This window comes from Ailuropoda melanoleuca, chromosome 10 (assembly GCF_002007445.2).
Source record: "Ailuropoda melanoleuca isolate Jingjing chromosome 10, ASM200744v2, whole genome shotgun sequence".
Taxonomy (NCBI): Eukaryota; Metazoa; Chordata; class Mammalia; order Carnivora; family Ursidae; genus Ailuropoda; species Ailuropoda melanoleuca.
The window spans coordinates 92,329,950-92,335,997 of NC_048227.1; the positions used below are offsets into that span (position 1 = coordinate 92,329,950).

A 6,048-nucleotide genomic window follows, 5' to 3' on the forward strand; every position below is an offset into this window, starting at 1 on the left:
CCCCCCTCCCCTTGTTTCAAAGGACTGATGGTGTTGAACTATTCCAAAGAAGGGGCCACCTCCGAAAAATTCCCCTTCCAGAACATGTAGACACTTGGAAAATTTTTCTGTAAAGAAAATAGAGGGAAAAACGAAAGTCTTAAGTCTGTGGCACACTGTGTCTTCAGACAATTTGGAGGAATGAGAACGTAGAGATTTAAAATCATGAATTGAACATGTAAAATTCCAGTAAAATGTAAAAACAGAATATGTTCTTAACCTTGAGCGTAGTGAGTTAGAGACACTGTGTATCAGTTTTGCCAATAAGACTGTGGACTTCGTGATTGCTGTTGAACTTCAGGGTCAAAACTCCAGTGAGGTGAATTTTGCCCTTAAAGAGGTTTTTGTTTTTGTTTTTTGCTAAGAACCAATTTAATTGTCACTAGAGAATCAAATAATAGATGTCAGTACAAGTAGTTCATATATTCAACCATTTAGTTCGAGGCTCTATATTATTTGATTGAGCCTTAAATCAATGTGGCTGTAATCAATGGTTTGTTCCTTGAATGGTTCTAATGCTGTAGACAATCTTAGTAAGACTGTACAAGTATAAAGGCACGCTATCAAACTTCAGGCTGAAACCGTTGGAAGCATTATAAACACCCGTTTCACGGCTAGAGTGTAGTAGGCTATTGGCTGTGATGAGACTCACTGTGTTATTCTTTTCAGTAGTGAAATCAAATCCGCGTTGCCTGCAACAAGCACATGTTGAAAAGAGCATTGTCATTGATGTTAATGTGGAAATGTGTTTCTTTCATTGTATTTAGGCATTTTCTATTGCACTTTGTGTGTGTGTGTGTGTGTGTGTGTGTGTGTGTGTGTGTGTGCAGCAAAGCAATGTTGATTGAGCAATAGCAAAGTGATAGTACGAAGCTCCGGAGGAGGGAGGGGACCTGAGAGGGTTGCCCTTGCACTCTTGATATTAAATTAAATGTGCCTTGAAAAAAAATTATGTCTTGACTATAACTTCAAATAAATTCTCTCACGTAAAAAATATTTTAAGAATTCCTCCCCCTCTTTAAATTAAATGTGGTGATTGCTACCAAGATTAGATCCTTCATACTTTTGTGAATGGAATGGTTACCACTATGGAAAACATGATGGGTCTAATTCCGGCTACAATTTAACAAGAAGTCCTCAGCCAAGATTACCAATTTGATGCCTTTTATACATCACAGTTATCAAAATAGTCTTCACTATTTTAGCTATATATAAGCTTTATATATTATATAGCTATACTTATATAGCTTTATTTAGGCTCTATTACTGTGCTATATTAATGACCACATTTCTGAATCACTAAGCATATGGCCTAGGTGGCTTCTTTGTTCTCACTTTTTAAATGAAGTACTTGGGTTAGACGTTCTCTGAGGCCCATGTCAGCCCTAAAATTTTATGATTTTGTGTTCCGTGAAATAAACTGGCCATCTTGTCTTTTATATTATCCCACCTGCTAACTCAGATGTAACCTCTCCCTCATTCCCAGCAGGAAAAAAATTGGAAATATTTTATACATAGATCAGCTTTTATAAATAAAACAAAATGAAGACAAGAAGAAGGAATCAACTCAAATTTCAGCAGAAGAGAATGACATTTAAAAGACATTCCTGCCTTGAAGAAATTTGAGTCATTTTCAGATAACCCATTTGAAGTTATTTGTTGTAGACACTCCTAGAATAGGGCCAGCTAATTTTAAAAGGTTTCAAGATGAAGTTTCATCTCGTTTGGTCTGGAACATAAGACTCTATATTATTTTATAGAACTAGGTTTGACCCAGGCAGTCTTGTGGAATGTAATGATTCCAATGAATTGAGGTCATAAAATATTTAGGAAACTGTTCTTTAACACTTACACTGATACGAATACTATGCTGGCTCATCCATTTGGCCATTCTAAGAGATAGTCACCATCAGCATCTGTAAATGGATAACATCAGGTTCTAACAATGAGGAGGATTGCTAACCTATATATATGCCAGGCACTATTCTGAAGTCCTGACAGTGGTTCAAATCTGGGTACTGTTATTCTTCCCATGAAAAGGAAGGGAACCAGTGAAGAAGTGTATGTGATGAAGGGAAAAACAGCGCTGCCCTCCACCATTACTACAGGGAAGTCTTTCTTTAGACAGATTTTTAGTTAGTTCATTTATTCTTTCCTTTCCTCTCCTTTCCTTTCCTTTCCTTTCCTTTCCTTTCCTTTCCTTTCCTTTCCTTTCCTTTCCTTTCCTTTCCTTCCTTCTTTCCTTTCTTCCTTTCTTCCCTCCTTCCCTCCTTCCCTCTTTCCCTCTACCTTTCTTCCTTTCAGCGCTGACCAGTAGAACTGCCCTCTGATTCCTCACTGGTCTCTCCTTAGAATCACTCCCCATTCTGGTACCTGATCCTCCCAGGAAAATCAGGCTGCACAAACCCAAAGTCTGGGGTTATTGCTACAAGTCACCTTTCCCTCAGCCCAGACAGTCTGTGGCATCCTCAGGTGCATTTTGCATAATTACCCTTTGCAGTTTCCTCGCCAAAGATCTCATATGAAGTTAAAAGAAGAAACTCATTTTCTCCTCGGATTTCTGTGCTCCTGGGAAACTTCATCTTGAACCATTTTTTAATTAGACAGCCCTATTCCAGGAGTTCCCGAAATCCCACTTCTTGGTGTGGCTGACTTTATTGAGGACACACAGAGCTTAACACACAGGCGTCTGCAAAGATCGCTGCTGATTCTGTTGACCCGTTTAAGCCCTGGTGATTTCTCTGCCACCAGGTCCCTTCCTAAGTGGACAGCCAGCCATCCTAAAGGGGAGGTTGGTGTGAAGGGCAAGTGTCCACCAGGGATGAGTACAAGCTGTCAATTCACCATTTTCCTGCCACCTAAGATGAACCTGAAGTCTAGACCCAAAGAGAAACCCTTTTCCCAATTCTTTAAATTATTTATAACATCCTTCCTCTCTACCACCCCCAACTTGTTATCCTTTATTTCTGGAACTGAATTAAATAATGGATGCTCTGTCATGGCATTTCCATAAGGTTAAGATGAAGTAACCTGTTTAACAAGTATTTCATTAGGGAGAATGAGAAAGGTAGACTGAGAGATTCCAGTAAAAGTTTGTTATATAATTTTAAATGCTTTAAAATAACGTCACAATGTCCTTCTTTTAAAAAGATCGGTCTTTTGTGGAAGATGTTATTAGTGGAGTCCTTGAAGCAAGTGGTGGAAAATGGCTTTTTCATTACTTCAAAGGCAATATTAAAGGACCATGAAATTCAAAGCCCCTGGTTTTATCACAGACATTTTTATGTCAGGATTTAAACATTTTCCTCCTCGACATTCGTCTAACAACTCTAGTTTTAGGGGAAAGNTTGGAGGGGAAAAAATTTTATGTATTTATAATTGGGTCTAAATAAAACATAGGGCCTTGAATCAGTGGTTACCAGGCTTTTCATGGTTTGTCATCCCAAACTTTCTCCCTCCCTGCTCATAAGATATTTGATGGATGTGTGATTTCTACTGATGTTCCTTTATTCACTGTCCATTTTTATTTATAAATTTAAATTTCACAAATGGCACAAAAAACCTGCTAAGATTTTTCTTCGTGGGGAAACCCCGGGGCTTTACTGGAGGCCGCCTGTGTGTAGAGATCTCAGGGTGGACCTTGAAGACTGCATCTTGGCTTCAACCTTTTTGATGTTTTGCTAGAGATTTAAAAAGACACTAAGTTTGCATCATGCCCTGTCACAAAATTAAGAAGTAGCTTCTAATCTGTATGCTTTTCGTGGCATGCCCTTTCCAGAAATGGTTAGGAGAACGAAAAATGGCGTGCATGGGAATGTCAGCCAATTGGAACAAATATATTTCTTACCGCTCATGCTGCAGAGGGTAACCCCAGTGCTTTGCTTCCTGATGCCCAGATACTGAAAACTATTTCTGAAAGAAAGTTCACTCTTTGGTATCAAATCAATTGGAATCGATTCCTCAGTCTGACAGTTTGTATCCCTGGCCGTCATATGATCTTGATTATTGAGAATTGTTTACTATGTATTTCAAGAATCAAAGTGCTGATGAACCAGCATGGGACCCCTTGCTTCTTACCAGGGAGGGGGCTCTTCCTAGCCTGACTGGACCACTGCAGACCTACCCAAGCATCTTCTAGACACTTGGGCATTGGTTATTTGACCTAACTCCCCAAGGACTCATTAGAGCTATAAGATAAAGGGAAACAATATTAGACATGACACAGACTCAGGTAGCTTCCTGTGATCTTTCTACAGCCAGCATTAAAAGCCAGAAAGAGCCTCCCAGAAATGCATGCCCTTATGGATTAAAAAGTTTCTTTTCTATTCTTACTAGCTTTATCCTCCTTTAACTGCTGCTATGATTTACAGTTGAAAGTTTATATCCAAGTCTGCCTGCTCAATACTGATTTGAGGCTTGGGGTTGTACACAGACCTTTAATCAGTCTTATAATTGTTATTATTTAGTCCAGGTGTGGATTTTTCCCCTTGGTAATCTATATACTGGAAAATTCTCTGTGGGACATGCTGGGAAAAAAGAAAGGATAGCACTCTTATTAAAACTTTATGAAAGAAAGACCTTTAAATCACCTACAAATATAGAGCCAGTTTCCAACATGTCATGTCAAAGCATTGCCTCTAAATTTCCATTGTTGTTTCAGGACTTAGACCACTTTTACTCACTTTAATGAGTGTAACTGCCCATTCGCCAATATAGAAAATTCAAGGTTCAACAGTGTGAAATTCTGCATTAATTATGCAGAACCTCAGTCAAGGCCATGATTTTTTCCTACACATTTTATGACACTATTTTGTCTAGACATTATGTCCTTGTTGCCCTGAATTATAGCATTTATTGCCAAATTGCTTTAATCAGTTATCACCATTCAAAACTATGTGTCCCAAAGAGTTTAGAAGGAAGCAAAGTACAGTCATGATATGAAGAAAGTAAACTGTGTTCAATTATGCATCATGTGTCTTGATTAAAATACTTATGGGGAGCCCTGTTACATTTCCTACTACCACCTCTGAGCCCAGTCATGAAAACTTAGCCAATTATATCCCACAGAGAATGTTTACCTAGAGAACTTCAAATATTATGAAGGTGAACTCAGGCTTCCTCTACCACTTGCATTCTCCATAGTCTTAAACAAAAGCGAAACAGCTAACTATATTTTCGAGTTCTCATACACGAAGATTTTGAGGGTGTCAATAATTAGCATTAAGACTATTAATAATCTTCCTTTTCAAAAATTATGCCTTGGCAAAGAAAGGGGAGTGCTGGGGCTGCGGTGGGGAGTGGAATGGGGAGTCAGCGGTAGTGAGGGCTGGTGGCCTCGACCTAGGTGACTGGGTGGTGCCAACGCAGCCTCTATCTGGAGAGTATACAAGATGACCATGGAGGAACCTGTTTCCAAAAAGGTTCGACTGAGTGAAACAGACTTCACGGTTATGCCACGAGATGAGTTAACTCTAAGAAGGAAGCAATATGAAACATATGTCCAAGCTTTGGAGGGCAAGGACACAGATCTTAATTCCAATGATGTAACTGAGTGAAGACAGTCTGAAGAAACACTAAAGCAACAATGAGGCAAACATCCTTGAAATGCAACTAGCAACCAAGGAGCAAGGGGAACAAGAGTGTCCTACTCAAATCCAGCACCTCAAGCAAGTCCAATAGCCTAGCGTTGCCTGAGATCAACAACGGTAGACCCAGTGATCAGCTTGTTTCTTCCTAAACAGGAAAGGTGAGTTGGAACAGACTAAAGACAAACAGGAACAAGCCCAAAATGAACTGAGTGCCTGGCAGTTTACGAGATACTCCCCAGTCAAGACTTCCCTGACAGTCCCACTCTGAGAGAGGTGTGGTGGGGGACAGCCAAGTACTCAGTTTCCACACCAAGACTCAGACATTTGGAGCTAAAAAAAGGCCTCATTCTTATACTATCCAGCTTATAATGGTTAAGATAAAACTTACCAGATGAACCCTGTCTTTCAGCCTTATACTCTT

General features: G+C 39.5%; 1 pseudogene; it reads left to right on the forward strand.

Annotated features, from left to right (window-relative positions):
- Positions 1-5,429: 5,429 nt before the first annotated feature.
- LOC100474239 lies at positions 5,430-6,048 on the forward strand (annotated as a pseudogene).